General features: G+C 44.8%; 1 protein-coding gene across 4 annotated transcripts in view; it reads left to right on the forward strand.

The window, feature by feature from the left end:
* Window positions 1-6,599: 6,599 nt before the first annotated feature.
* Window positions 6,600-15,291, forward strand: part of NACC2 (NACC family member 2) — a 152,761-nt gene continuing 144,069 nt past the window's right edge. For 2 of the 4 annotated variants that reach the window (XM_033961082.1, XM_033961084.1), the window contains exon 1: window positions 6,940-7,145. The gene's annotated coding sequence lies outside the window, so the exon portion shown is untranslated. Of the gene's footprint in view, window positions 6,710-6,939; window positions 7,146-15,291 lie in introns of those variants that run through there. The other 2 variants (XM_033961081.1, XM_033961083.1) reach the window with 2 other exon arrangements.

Genomic DNA, 15,291 nt, shown 5'->3' on the forward strand with positions numbered 1-15,291 from the left:
CATCCAAAATCTATCCCCACTTTCTTAGACTTGCCACCCAAAATCATAACCAGATAATAGACTGCTGTATTTTGATGAACAGTTTCTTATGTCCAGTACAAGACTTTACAAGAAAAGATTATATACGCTGAAGATGTTTCCTGTTTTTTCATAAACACACAATAGGAGAAATCACTTAACACTGATGCTATTTTGTAATTTCTAGAGCTTTCCTGAAGCTTACAAGATTGGTCCTAACAATGATCACACAGATTCCCCCAGATTCTACAAATAAGTGTTTCCCAAGTTGATCCTGGAGTAGCCTCTTGCCAGTCAGGTTTTCAGGATATCCACAATGAATATGCATGAAAGAGATTTGCATACAAAGGAGGCAGTGTATGCAAATCAATCTCATGCATTTTCATTGTGGAAATTCTGAAAACCTGACTGGCAAGTGGATACTCCAGGACTGACTTGGGAAACTGCTATATATGGTGACTAAAGTTGCATGCACAAATTTGAGCATGTGGCCAAATTGCAAGCACAACTTAATTGTTTAATGAGCCAAGCTGGCACTGATAATTGGTCACTAAAAAGAAATTATCAGCACTATTTAAAATCTATGTGCATCACATTATAGAATACTAGTGTTTTAGCTCCACCTATACCCTGACCCTGACCCCACCCATGCCCCGTCTCTACCGGACCCTGCCTCCCACTGATCCCAGTTCCACCACCTCACCTTTCAACATTTCCTTAGTCTTCTGTACCCTTTTGGCCCTCGTAGATCCTCCATTGCATTTATCACCTGACAGGGCCTTTCGCTCCGTGTGGATCTGGCCTCCTGGACCCCATTACTTACCTGAGGCAACAGCAGCAGTCCTGACGTACCAACCCTTCCTCCCTCTGTACCCCAAAGCAGCAACGGTCCTACCATTTCCATCTCTCCCTTTCCCCCATTCACACCCTCTACCATCTCTCTCTGACCCTGTTTCACCCCTTTTGCCATCTTTTCCTTTCCTGTCGTTCCCCCCCCCCCCGTCCTTCTCCAATGCCATATCTCTCTTTCCTGCCCCCTCCATCCTCCCTGAAGTATATTTCTCCCTATCCCCTACCATCTCTTCCTGTCCCCCTTGTAGCGCCTCTGTCTTTCTCATCCATCTGTCTTTCTCTCTCTCTCTCCTTTCCTCACTTGAGATATTGTAACTCACTTGGGTCCATCTCTCCCTTCTCCCCCTCCCTCCCCCAAATCCAGCACCTCCTGCCTCTGCGGAGCTCTCGCAGCTCCTCCTCGTCCTTCTCTAGCCAGGCTTCAGCCATCTACACTGGCTCTGGGCTCGCAGCATCGCGGAGGGAGGGCGATGTGGAAACCACCGCAGGCTCCTTCTTGCAATGGGGATAATAAAACCCTTAGCGCGCATGTGCACTTGAAACTCCATGCATCAGTGCAGGCTCCTACTGCGTAGCGGAGGCACAAAGCATGGACACACGGAGTCTCAAGTGCGCATGCATGGTAAGGGTTTTATTATAGCGGATGCTTAGAAAGCTGTGCACATAAATTCTAAATGGCAAATCTCAAAAGGGGGCATTACCATGGGAGAGGCATAGGCAGGCCATGGTCATTCCTATAAATTATGTGCACTGTTAGAGAATATGCCTGATCAGTGGCTTAGTAAGGGAGGGCACCATGTTGGTGGGGGTGCCAGCACCTATCCTCCTCTCTAACCCTCCCTCTGCTCCTTCCCGCCACCCCCCCCACTACCGTGCATGCCCTTTCTCTTCCCCGTACCTCTTTAACATTTCCAGTGCGAGCAGCAACCCTAACCTGCTGTTCGCGCCAGCATCAGCGCTTCCTCTGATGTCACTTCCTGGACCCATGCCTAGGAAGTGACATCAGAGGAAGAGCCGACGCTGGTGCAAGCAGCAGGTTGGGGTTGCTGCTAGCGCTGGGAATGTTAAACAGGCATGGGAGAAGGGAAGAGGCACATGCGGCAGGAGGGGGCGAGGAAGGAGCAGATGGGGGTGGGGGGTGGAGGAGGGCGGGGAAGGGCACCACCATCCTGGGTGCCTCTCACACTCACTACACCGCTGTGGCCGATCTGCGCAGAGTTTAGGCACAGGCATTTTTAATGGGTTTTAGTTGGTGTAAATGGTCATGCCTAAATTTTAGTTGTGGGGCCCGCCACTACGTGTATCCTGTAAACCACACCTAACTTTAGGCATTGTTTACGAAATTGCACCAAGCACAATTTTTTTCAGTTACATATACAGAATCAGGCCCAGAATATATTTCTAGCTAGGCTCATGTGAAGAGGAAAAGCCTAGAGGTTATGGGAAGCGGCCTGGAAGGGGAACCAGGCTTGATTCCTATTGACTATGGGCAAGTTATTTAACCCTCCATTTGACCTATGTACAAAATAAATACCCTGTCTATAACATGCAAACTGCTTTGATTGTAACCACAGAAAGGTGATAGATCAAATCCCATCTCCTTTCCCTTTCCTCTGGTACCTTAGAATTAAAAGCATTGCAAAATGAAAGTTAAAATTATTTTGGCACCTTCATTTCATTTACTTGAACATTAATATGGGTAGTTACTTAGATTAGGCATAGTAACATAGTAACATAGTAGATGACGGCAGATAAAGACCCGAATGGTCCATCCAGTCTGCCCATCCTGATTCAATTTAAATTATTATTATTATTTTTTTTTTCTTTTTAGCTATTTCTGGGCGAGAATCCAAAGCTTTACCCGGTACTGTGCTTGGGTTCCAACTGCCGAAATCTCTGTTAAGACTTACTCCAGCCCATCTACACCCTCCCAGCCATTGAAGTCCTCCCCTGCCCATCCTCCTCCAAACGGCCATGCACAGACACAGACCGTACAAGTCTGCCCAGTAACTGGCCTAGTTCAATCTTTAATATTATTTTCTGATTCTAAATCTTCTGTGTTCATCCCACGCTTCTTTGAACTCAGTCACAGTTTTACTCTCCACCACCTCTCTCGGGAGCGCATTCCAGGCATCCACCACCCTCTCCGTAAAGTAGAATTTCCTAACATTGCCCCTGAATCTACCACCCCTCAACCTCAAATTATGTCCTCTGGTTTTACCATTTTCCTTTCTCTGGAAAAGATTTTGTTCTACGTTAATACCCTTTAACTATTTGAACGTCTGAATCATATCTCCCCTGTCTCTCCTTTCCTCTAGGGTATACATATTCAGGGCTTCCAGTCTCTCCTCATACGTCTTCTGGCGCAAGCCTCCTATCATTTTCGTCGCCCTCCTCTGGACCGCCTCAAGTCTTCTTACGTCTTTCGCCAGATACGGTCTCCAAAACTGAACACAATACTCCAAGTGGGGCCTCACCAATGACCTGTACAGGGGCATCAACACCTTCTTCCTTCTACTGACTACGCCTCTCTTTATACAGCCCAGAATCCTTCTGGCAGCAGCCACTGCCTTGTCACACTGTTTTTTCGCCTTTAGATCTTCGGACACTATCACCCCAAGGTCCCTCTCCCCGTCCGTGCATATCAGCTTCTCTCCTCCCAGCATATACGGTTCCTTCCTATTATTAATCCCCAAATGCATTACTCTGCATTTCTTTGCATTGAATTTTAGTTGCCAGGCATTAGACCATTCCTCTAACTTTTGCAGATCCTTTTTCATATTTTCCACTCCCTCTTCGGTGTCTACTCTGTTACAAATCTTGGTATCATCTGCAAAAAGGCACACTTTTCCTTCTAACCCTTCAGCAATGTCACTTACATACATATTGAACAGGATTGGCCCCAGCACCGAACCCTGAGGGACTCCACTAGTCACCTTTCCTTCCTTCGAGCGACTTCCATTAACCACCACCCTCTGGCGTCTGTCCGACAGCCAGTTTCTGACCCAGTTCACCACTTTGGGTCCTAACTTCAGCCCTTCAAGTTTGTTCAACAGCCTCTTATGAGGAACTATATCAAAGGCTTTGCTGAAATCCAAGTAAATTAGGCTGCAATGATAGCTCTAAACTAGCAGCTTGATCTGCCTAACAGACAGACAAATAATTAGAAGTCGTAACAGAAACACAAAAACACACATCACTAGGTCTGTCTGGCAGGCTGCACCAATAGAATTAATTAGAAGCTTTTATCTGGCAGTTCAAAAACAACAAGGATTGCTCCTGCTATACCTGCTTATGGGCTGGGATTGGAAGCTGCTGACATAGGCCCAAATTCACTAAGCAAATCGATCGTGTACCAATCGGTTTGCGACCCCAGCCCGATTAACTTACCTGTCTTCCGACCATCCTCCGATCCGCGCATTCAAATGATAGCAACGGTATGCAAAATAGGCAGGGACACAATTCACTAAAGAAAACCCTGCAACACCGACTGGACTGGCCGATCAAAAAAAGCAACTGCTGAGGACCAGTCGCTGAAGCCCTCTCCGGCTGCCCTGCTCTCTGCTTTGTCAGCCCCTATCCTGCAGCCTCGAACATGCTGCCTGCCCCAACTCTCCCACCCTTCCCCACACTGCAAGCCCGTGGTTTTAACCAGCGGGCTTAAGCGGGTTTAAAACCACGGGCTCCCAAAAGTTCCTCGATCGCCTATTATTATTTTTTTTAGAAGACGTATGAGGAGAGACTGGAAGCCCTGAATATGTATACCCTAGAGCAGGGGTCTCAAAGTCCCTCCTTGAGGGCCGCAATCCAGTTGGGTTTTCAGGATTTCCCCAATGAATATGCATGAGATCTATGTGCCTGCACTGCTTTCAATGCATATTCATTGGGGAAATCCTGAAAACCCGACTGGATTGCAGCCCTCAAGGAGGGACTTTGAGATCCCTGCCCTAGAGGAAAGGAGGGACAGGGGAGATATGATTCAGACCAGGGGTGTCCAATGTCGGTCCTTGAGGGCCGCAGTCCAGTCGGGTTTTCAGGATTTCCCCAATGAATATGCATGAGATCTATTAGCATACAGTGAAAGCAGTGCATGCAAATAGACCTCATGTATATTCATTGGGGAAATCCTGAAAACCCGACTGGACTGCGGCCCTCGAGGACCGACATTGGACACCCCTAATTCAGACGTTCAAATACTTGAAGGGTACTAACGTAGAACAAAATATTTTCCAGAGAAAGGAAAATGACAAAACCAGAGGACATCATTTGAGGTTGAGGGGTGGTAGATTCAAGAGCAATGTTAGGAAATTCTACTTTACGGAGAGGGTGGTGGATGCCTGGAATGCGCTCTCATGAGAGGTGGTTGAGAGGAAAATGGCGACTGAGTTCAAAGAAGCATGAGATGAACACAGAGGATCTAGAATCAGAAAATAATATTAAATATTGAACTAAGGACAGTACTGGGCAGACTTACACGGACTGTGTCTGTATATGGCCGTTTGGGGGAGGATGGGCTGGAGAGGGCTTCAATGGCTGGAAGGGTTTAGATAGGCTGGAGTAGGTTTTAACAGAGATTTCGGCAGTTGGAACCCAAGCACAGTACCGGGTAGAGCTTTGGATTCTTGCACAGAAATAGCTAAGAAGAAAAAATTTAAATTGAATCAGGTTGGGCAGACTGGATGGACCATTCGGGTCTTTATGTTACTATAAGATTCTTAAGTTACAATCGATTAAACAAATTCGTTTTTATTGATTTTCTAAAATTGAAGTAGGATGAGGAATGCATTTACCTGCCTGGGAGGCAAGAGTTCTGTCCAGGCAGTCCTTTAAAGATGGATAGGCGAACATATGAATTCTGCGTGTGGGCCTAATAGAACTGAGAAACCTAATTGAGAAACCAGGTACATAGGGGCCAGGCAAAGTGAAGGGATTAGAGCCAGGGGTGGGCAACTCCGGTCCTCGAGGGCCAGAATCCAATTGGGTTTTCAGGATTTCCCCAGATCTCATACATATTCATTGAAGAAATCCAGAAAACCTGACTGGATTCTGGCCCTCGAGGACTGGAGTTGGCCACCCCTGGATTAGACAAATGGAAAAATTACTGCGGGTGGGGTAGGAGTTGAGGGGAGGGATAAGATATTGCAAGCCTTTTTATTTTTTTGTAACATCATGGCCTGTCCATTTAAACAAAATATCAGGCCCATGTTTCTGCAGCTGTCCACAGCTTTAGAAATGCAAAACAAATTTTATCAAGAGTTAATGAGTAGTTGGAATAGTTATCAATATAGTACAATACGCAAAGTGCGATGATTGAACAAGTGAAGATTTTCTCTAGGGCAGGGGTCTCAAAGTCTCATGCATATTCATTGGGGAAATCCTGAAAACCCGACTGGATTTCAGCCCTCAAGGAGGGACTTTGAGATCCCTGCTCTAGGGGGCAAAACCCCGGCATGATCTTTTTACTACCATTGCATTGGTTCTGAGCACTTTTTTGTACTTAGTTTGAATATTCATGTTTTCATATAGAAAGTGTGGCATTTTTTGTATTTGGATTAGCTACCGTTTCTCAGAGCTGCCAAGTTACCCAGTTCCAAGCTTAAAAATGTTTGGCCAGTCCTGGCTTTCTGACAACCTTGTCTTGATGCATTATGGGACCTGTAACATGGATGCCAATAGTAACATCAAGGATTATAAATCCCACACTGCTCTGGGTTGTACGTTCAAATCCAGGAGTGGCCAAAAAGTGTCCCTCTTGGAACTGGGTAACTTGGCATCTGGTTTCTGTCTTCAGTGCAAGCGCCTGTGCTCTCTGCAGCCTTTGCAAACTTTGCAAACCCAGGTAAGCACTGCCCTGCATTGTTTTTAAAATGCTGCCACTTGCCCGACGCTCCCTTAGCATCAGCCTCCCCCCCCCCTCTGAATTTCCCTCCACTTTTCCTCCCTTGAGCTCCCCTGGGTTTATTGTTGGTTTTCAGCCGAATCCTGTTTTGCCTCCACGACTCCCCCCCCCCCCCGGGAAGCCGGTTTTCGTGCAGCCAGCACCCTTCCTCTGATCTTAAAAGGAAGTCCCCGGCAGAACTTCTCCGGGTCGCCGGGGGGGGGGGGGATTTGGGGGAAGCCCTGGCTGGAGCACCTGCGGCGCCGGGGGCTGTCTCTTTAAATCCCCGCTGTCATGCTGGGCGAGGTCACAGAAAGTCCATGTGAGTTGGAATCACTTCCTGCCGCCGCCGCTGCCGGCTGGGACTCCGGCGGCTCCCCCCGGGCCTTTCGAGCAGGTAAGGCGGCTGATGCCGCAACTCTGCGGGCCGGTTCCGTGCTCGCTTCTTTAGCGTGGGTCCGATCGGGAGGATCGGGGCAGGTTTTCAGCTGCCCAGCTCGCAACCCCTCCAATCACTCCGTGTCCCTAGGATCAGTGCATCCTCTAGCCATCTGATCATCTCTCCCTCCCCAAGAGTATAGTGTCCTCCCCCCCCCCCTCTCTGATCATATTTGTCCTCGGGAGCAGGGCATACTCCTCGCGACTATCCCCCACCCCCAGAATGAGGACATCCTCTACCCCTTCGATCATTCTCCCTTCCCCCAGAGCAGGGCTTTCTCCACTCCTCTGATAATGATCAGCCCCCAACCCCGGGAATAGGGCATTTCTCCATTCCTCCGATTATCCTCAAGAGCAAGTCGCATCTCACAACCTCACTTATACTTGAGGACAGGGCATTCTCCAGCTCTCTTATCCCCAATCCCTGGGTGTAGGAACCCTTCACCTCTCTGATTATTCCCCATCCCCAGAACTGGGCACAGATTGTCTCTTCATTCCCAGAGCACTGGCACATTTTACAGCTTCTCTGAGCATCCCTAAATTAGGCAGCAGTATATTCTCCACTCCATCTCCTCCATTCTCCCCCCCCTCCCCCTCATCCCTGGATGCAGGCTACATCCCACAACTCCAAATACTAAGATGTGCTTAGCCAAAAAATAAGAGTTTGTGTTTGGATTCTAAGTTTTACAGTTTCTCAGTGGTGGGTGGGTGTGTTTCACCCTTTCATTATGATTGCACATATACACACGCTCTCAAACATTTTCATGCATGCAATCAATTGTTCACAAGTTACTTGCTGTATACAAAAACCGAATGCATGTGAACAAATGCACACCCGTATCCTAGGTAACATAACATCTTACAGCAGGGTTTCTTGACCAAGTCTTCAGGACACATCAGGTTTTCAGGATATCTATAATGAATATGCTTTGGATTTTACCCCTTACCTTTTGTGTTTACCTTTTTTATTAAACCCAAAATTGTAACTTTTTAATTCCTTTCCTCCCATCTCAAGTATGTGCTTTATGTAATTTTATGGATAAATATGTTAGTTTCTTTGTTTCTTTTACCTGGAATATGTACATCGCCTAGTAATTTTAATAGGAGATCCATCAAATGTTTAATAAACTTGAAACTTGCATGCAAATCTATCTCATGCATATTCATTGTGGGTATTCTGAAAACCTGACTGGCTGGGTGTGTCCTGAGGATTGGGTTGAAAACTCTTGCCTTTTCAGTGATCTCCATGAACTGCTTACACACCTTGAGTACTTCTAGCCCTGGTTGAATTGAGCAGTTCACAGTCCTTGCCCTGGGAGCAGTACATAGTATTTCATAAGATTGATTTATTCAGTTTTCTATACTGTTCTCCCAAGGGAGCTCAGAACGGTTTACTTGAATTTATTCAGGTACTGGAGCGTTTTTCCCTGTCTGTCCTGGTGGGCTCACATTCTATCTAATGCAGTGCTTCTCAACTCAGTCCTGGAGTACCCCTTTGCCAATCAGGTTTTCAGGATATCCACGGTGAATATGCATAAACTTGATTTGCATACATTGCCTCCATTATATGCAAATTTCTTTCGTGCATATTCATTGTGGATATCCTGAAAACCTGACTGGCAAAGGGGTACTCCAGGACCGAGTTGAGAAACACTGATCTAATGTACCTGGGGCAATGGGGGGGGGGGGGGAGGGATTAAGTGACTTGCCTAGGGTCACAAGGAGTAGCATAGGTTTGAACCCTCCATGTGTTTCTTTCTCTGGGAGTTTTGCACACTCTCCTGATAGAAGCATTTTGTCCAGGAGCTACATACATCCACATGGGAGTAGACGGGTACATACTTACCATATGTACTTGTTTTCTGGGAAGTAGGTATACTAGGGGGTTCCCTTTGCCTTCTGTTTGTTAGTAGGTAAGAATGTGAAACATCTTAAGGATTGTCTTATAACATTCCTTCATTTAAGGTTTATAAAAATGTGGGCATGTTTTGCAAAGGCAGATGGCACCTTATAACCTAGCGACTGATTAAGGGCCTTTTTTATTTTTTATTAATACAGCTTTTTCCCAAGAGATACAGAATGAGTTAAGTTTCAATAAATCGGGACCTCACTAAAGCATGACCTTCTAAAAATAAGCACCCACTTTGAAAGATTTAGTTGCTGCATTGGAGGAGACGGATATTTATACAAGCTAGACAACTGGAGAATGGAGGGAGTTTGTGAGGAAAGGTTCTCCCTGCCGCCTCCTCCACCTCACTTCCTGTATCTGGCAAAGTGGCTGCTTGCCTTCTTAAGCACAGACCTCTTGTTTGTTAGGTGATCAGGGCAGAATCTAAAGAGTGGCTCAACCAGTGCCCAATATCCCTGAAGTGCTGTCTTAGTGACATCATTCCACTTTTCCAACAGTCTTTTGTGGTACTTGGGACTAGTGCTCTGCTTTTCCCATTGCCAGTCCAGCAGCTTATAAACTGCAGCCAGTCTCTGTCATTTTCATTAGCAACTGGGACCAATTGCAATGTAAGAGGCTAGCGTTATAAGACTGTTAAATTTATATAATTTCTTTTTACTTCCAGGTTATATATTTTTTTTACATTACTTTGATTTAATAAACTAATAATGCACAAATAGCACTGAAGTAAAAAAAAATTATTATACTCGTAAATACTACTACTTTTACTACTAATAATAATCATTTCTATAGTGCTGCTAGACCTATGCTGTACATTAAAACATTCAAGAGACAGTCCCTTCTCAGTAGAGCTTACAATCTAATCAAACAGACAAACAGGACAGGTAGGGGGTTAGGGAGTTTTTCAGGCATGGGTACTTTATAAGCGAGTGGGGGTTATGAGATAAAAGCAACCTTGAAAAAGTGGGCATTTAGCCTGGATTTGAATACTCCCAGAGATGGAACTTGATGTACTTACTCAAGCAGTTGTTCCAGGTATATGATTCACCAAGAGAGAAGGAACGTAGTCTGGAGTTGGCAGTAAAGGAGAAGGGTACAGATAAGAGAAACTTGCCCAATGAATGGAGTTCCTGGGGAGGAGTATATATTGAGGATCTGCAGAGTGAATGCGCTTGTAAGTCAATGAGAGGAGTTTGAACTGTACGCAAAAATGGATAGGGAGCCAATGAAGTGACTTGAGGAGAGGGGTTATGTGAGCATAGCGACTCAGGGGAATATAAATTGCGGAGCTTAATTTTGAACGGATTGAAAGGGAGAGAGATAGTTACGTGGAGGACCTGTAAGACGTTGCAGTAGTCTAGGCGAAAGGTATGGATAAGGATTTTGGTAGTGTGCTCAGAGAGGACGGGTCAGATTTTGGAGATAATATAGAGAAAGAAACCTTCTTTTCCTCTTCCATCACCACTTTTAGCTAGCCACCATTTTCAGAACTGTTGAGATTTAGAAACTTATTATATATCAAATATGATTAAACAATTTAACACTGAGCTATTGTATTTGATAAAGGTCATGACAGTTTCCTTAATCACTAGATCATTTATTCACTTATTAACAAATATTTCAATCAGAGAAACCATTCAGATATAGTCATTCTTTCCAAAATTTGTTTTTTAAATATATAAAATGCTGAATACCAATTTTTCCTCACTGATTCTTAATATGTTTGGATTAAAATAATATAAAAATATTGTGTGGAAAAGAGGCTCAAAATCAACCTCAAGAAGAATATGTTTCACATAAATTGTAAATCACATGTGCTTCCAACTTCTTCCTGAGTATTATATTATCTTTAACCAACAAATCTTGATTTTGTTTCAGAAGCATTAGCTCCTTATTTGTATTTTGTGACTCTGTTTTAAGTTGTGACATATCCTGCTTTAGGTCATTTAATTCTTCTTTTTGTACTTTTAATTCTTTATCCAAACTTTTTATAGATCCTGTCAATTTCTCCTAGAGAAATGGTGAAAAGGTATTTTATGGAAATATTGGAAATTCCTGAAAGTTCCTTACCTCCTCTTACAAGAGTGTATTATCTTCCTGCCAAACCCCAATCTAAAGAAGAAAAAATTGAAGAACCCCAGGAGAGGTCACTGGACATTTCCGTAATATTAGAACAATCAGATAGAGAACTGGCCGTTCCAGCCACTCTCTTGTTGTCTGTCGCTTTGGCCCCAGACAAGGATTGGATAATGAAACTTTACTTTAAAAATAGGTCCAAAGACTTCCTGGGACAGCACATTCAGATTTTCCCTGATGTCTCTAGAGAGACTCAAAAAAGAAGGAAAGAATTTCTACTTTTAAAACCTGGAGTGACTCAAATAGGTGGCATTTTCTTCTTGAGATATCCATGTAAATGTGTGGTTAGATATTTATCATTGAAGTATATTTTTACAGAACCATCTCAATTAATTGGTTTTCTCTCAGGGAAACGTCTTGAAAAAGAAATAACAACAGCAGCGCCCATGGAAGGTTAACTCCCTGCACTTTAGTAAGACATGGACTTTTTCTTTTAAATTGTAAATCACAGAGATAATATTGCATCACTACTACATCACAACTTGAAAAAACTGAAGGTAGACAAAGCAATGGGACCAGACGGGATCCATTCCAGGATACTATGGGAGCTCAGAGAGGTTCTGGCGAGTCCTATTAAAGACTTGTTTAACAAATCTCTGGAGACGGGAGTGGTTCCTGGGGATTGGAGGAGAGCGGATGTGGTCCCTATTCACAAAAGTGGTCAGAGGGATGAAGCAGGAAACTACAGGCCGGTGAGCCTCACTTCTGTTGTTGGAAAAATAATGGAAGTGTTGCTGAAAGAAAGGATAGTGTATTTCCTTGAATCTAATGGGTTACAGGATCCGAGGCAACATGGCTTTACAAAAGGTAAATCGTGCCAAACGAACCTGATTGAATTTTTTGATTGGGTGACCAGAGAGCTGGATCGAGGACATATGCTAGATGTAATTTACTTGGATTTCAGCAAAGCCTTTGATACAGTTCCTCATAGGAGGCTGTTGAACAAACTTGAAGGGCTGAAGTTAGGACCCAAAGTGGTGAACTGGGTCAGAAACTGGCTATCGGACAGACGCCAGAGGGTGGTGGTTAATGGAAGTCGCTCGAAGGAAGGAAAGGTGACTAGTGGAGTCCCTCAGGGTTCGGTGCTGGGGCCAATCCTGTTCAATATGTATGTAAGTGACATTGCTGAAGGGCTAGAAGGAAAAGTGTGCCTTTTTGCAGATGATACCAAGATTTGTAACAGAGTAGACACCGAAGAGGGAGTGGAAAATATGAAAAAGGATCCGCAAAAGTTAGAGGAATGGTCTAATGCCTGGCAACTAAAATTCAATGCAAAGAAATGCAGAATAATGCATTTGGGGATTAATAATCGGAAGGAACCGTATATGCTGGGAGGTGAGAAGCTGATATGCATGGACGGGGATAGGGACCTTGGGGTGATAGTGTCTGAAGATCTAAAGGCGAAAAAACAGTGTGACAAGGCATTGGCTGCTGCCAGAAGGATGCTGGGCTGTACAAATAGAGGTGTAGCCAGTAGAAGGAAGAAGGTGTTGATGCCCCTGTACAGGTCATTAGTAAAGCCCCACTTGGAGTATTGTGTTCAGTTTTGGAGACCGTATCTGGCGAAGGACGTAAAAAGACTTGAAGTGGTCCAGAGGAGGGCGACGAAAATGATAGGAGGCTTGTGCCAGAAGACGTATGAGGAGAGACTGGAAGCCCTGAATATGTACACCCTAGAGGAAAGGAGGGATGGAGGGACAGGGGAGATATAATTCAGAAGTTCAAATACTTGAAGTGTATTAACGTAGAACAAAATCTTTTCCAGAGAAAGGAAAATGGTAAAACCAGAGGACATAATTTGAGGTTGAGGGGTGATAGATTCAAAGGCAATGTTAGGAAATTCTACTTTAAGGAGAAAGTGGTGGATGCCTGTAATGCTCCCGAGAGAGATAGTGGAGAGTAAAACTGTAACTGAGTTCAAAGAAGCGTGGGATGAACACAGAGAATCTAGAATCAGAAAATAATATTAAATATTGAACTAAGGCCAGTACTGGGCAGACTTGCACAGTCTGTGTCTGTGTATGGCCATTTGGTGGGGGATGGGCTGGGGAGGGCTTCAGTGGCTGGGAGGGTGTAGATGGGCTGGAGTAGGTTTTAACGGATATTTCAGCAGTTGGACTCAAGCTTTGGATTCTTGCCCAGATATAGCTAAGAAAAAAAAAATTAAAAATTTATATTGAATCAGGTTGGGCAGACTGGATGGACCATTCGGGTCTTTATCTGCTGTCATCTACTATGTTACTATTCACTTTTCCTTTTTATTGTCCAAAAATAATTCACTCCAAAAAATCCACCAAAAATAATTCTTCAGTTATCTTAATCAAAATCCATGCTGCACTTATATCCCTTCACGAATAAAATCTTTAACGGACTAGGGGGGCCAGCAAAGGAGGTGGCGGTATTACCCCCACTAGGTAACAGCGATCACAACATGATCCAGTGCAAGCTTGAAATTGGATCATCAAAGGGGAAAAGAACCACAACGACGGCACTCAACTTCAAAAAAGGAAATTATGATGCCATGAGAAAAATGGTGGGAAAGAAGCTCAAAGGCAACATAGGGAAGACAGAATCCGTAGAAAAAGCCTGGACCTTACTCAAGGAGACTGTGCACGAAGCACAAAGCATATGCATCCCCAAGTTCAGAAAAGGGTGCAAAAAAAATAGAACAAAAAACCCAGTGTGGATAACAAGTGCAGTGAAGAAGGCGATAAGCGACAAGAAAGCATCGTTCAGAAAATGGAAAAAAGACCAAACAGAGGAGAACCAAAAAAGGCACAAAGAACACCAGAAAGAGTGTCACCGAGTGATTAGAAAAGCAAAAAGAGAATACGAAGAGAGACTGGCAAAGGAAGCAACAAACTTCAAGTCGTTCTTCAGATACGTGAAGGGGAAGCAACCGGCGAGAGAAGAAGTGGGACCATTGGACGATGGAGACCGAAAGGGAGTTGTAAAAGAAGAGAAAGAGATAGCTGACAGGTTAAATGAGTTCTTCACGTCAGTCTTCACGATGGAGAATATAACCAACATTCCAGAACCCGAGGAGATCGTAATAGGAGACCAAGAAGATAAGCTGGTCGATTTAGAGGTAAGCCAAGAGGATGTACTCAAGCAGATTGACAGACTAAAGAGCGACAAATCGCCGGGTCCGGATGGCATTCACCCAAGGGTACTCAAGGAACTAAAAGACGTAATAGCGGAGCCACTTCGACAGATATGCAACCTATCCTTAAAAACCGGAGAGATCCCGGAGGATTGGAAAATAGCAAATGTCACGCCCATCTTCAAAAAGGGCGCAAGGGGGGACCCGGGAAACTACAGGCCGGTGAGCCTGACCTCAGTCCCGGGAAAGATGATGGAGGCACTGATTAAAGATGGCATCTGTGAGCACATCGAAAAAAATGGGCAGCTAAAACCAAGTCAACATGGCTTCTGTAAGGGTAGGTCATGCCTCACAAACTTATTGTACTTCTTTGAGGGAGTGAACAGCCAGGTGGATAAAGGGGAATCTATAGACATCATTTACCTTGACTTCCAAAAAGCCTTCGACAAGGTGCCACACGAGAGACTGCTTAAAAAGATATGGAACCACGGGGTACAAGGGGAGGTCCACCGATGGATCAAAAACTGGCTGTCAAACAGGAAGCAGAGGGTTGGCGTAAAGGGCCACTACTCAGACTGGAAAGGGGTCACGAGCGGAGTTCCGCAGGGGTCGGTGCTGGGACCGCTCTTGTTCAATATCTACATAAATGACCTAGAGGCGGGAACTAAGTGTGAAGTCATTAAATTTGCAGATGACACCAAACTATACAGCAGGGCTCAAACCAAGGAAGACTGCGAGGATCTCCAAAAGGATCTAATGCAGCTGGAAAAGTGGGCCGAAAAATGGCAGATGAGCTTCAACGTGGGGAAATGCAAGGTCATGCACGTGGGGAAAAAGAACCCGATGTTCACATACAAAATGGGGGGGAACACCACTAGGGGTTAGTAACCTGGAGAGAGACCTGGGAGTGATGGTAGACGCAACACTGAAGGCATCGGCGCAATGCGCCACAGCCTC

Source organism: Geotrypetes seraphini, chromosome 10 (genome assembly GCF_902459505.1).
Source record: "Geotrypetes seraphini chromosome 10, aGeoSer1.1, whole genome shotgun sequence".
Classification (NCBI taxonomy): domain Eukaryota; kingdom Metazoa; phylum Chordata; class Amphibia; order Gymnophiona; family Dermophiidae; genus Geotrypetes; species Geotrypetes seraphini.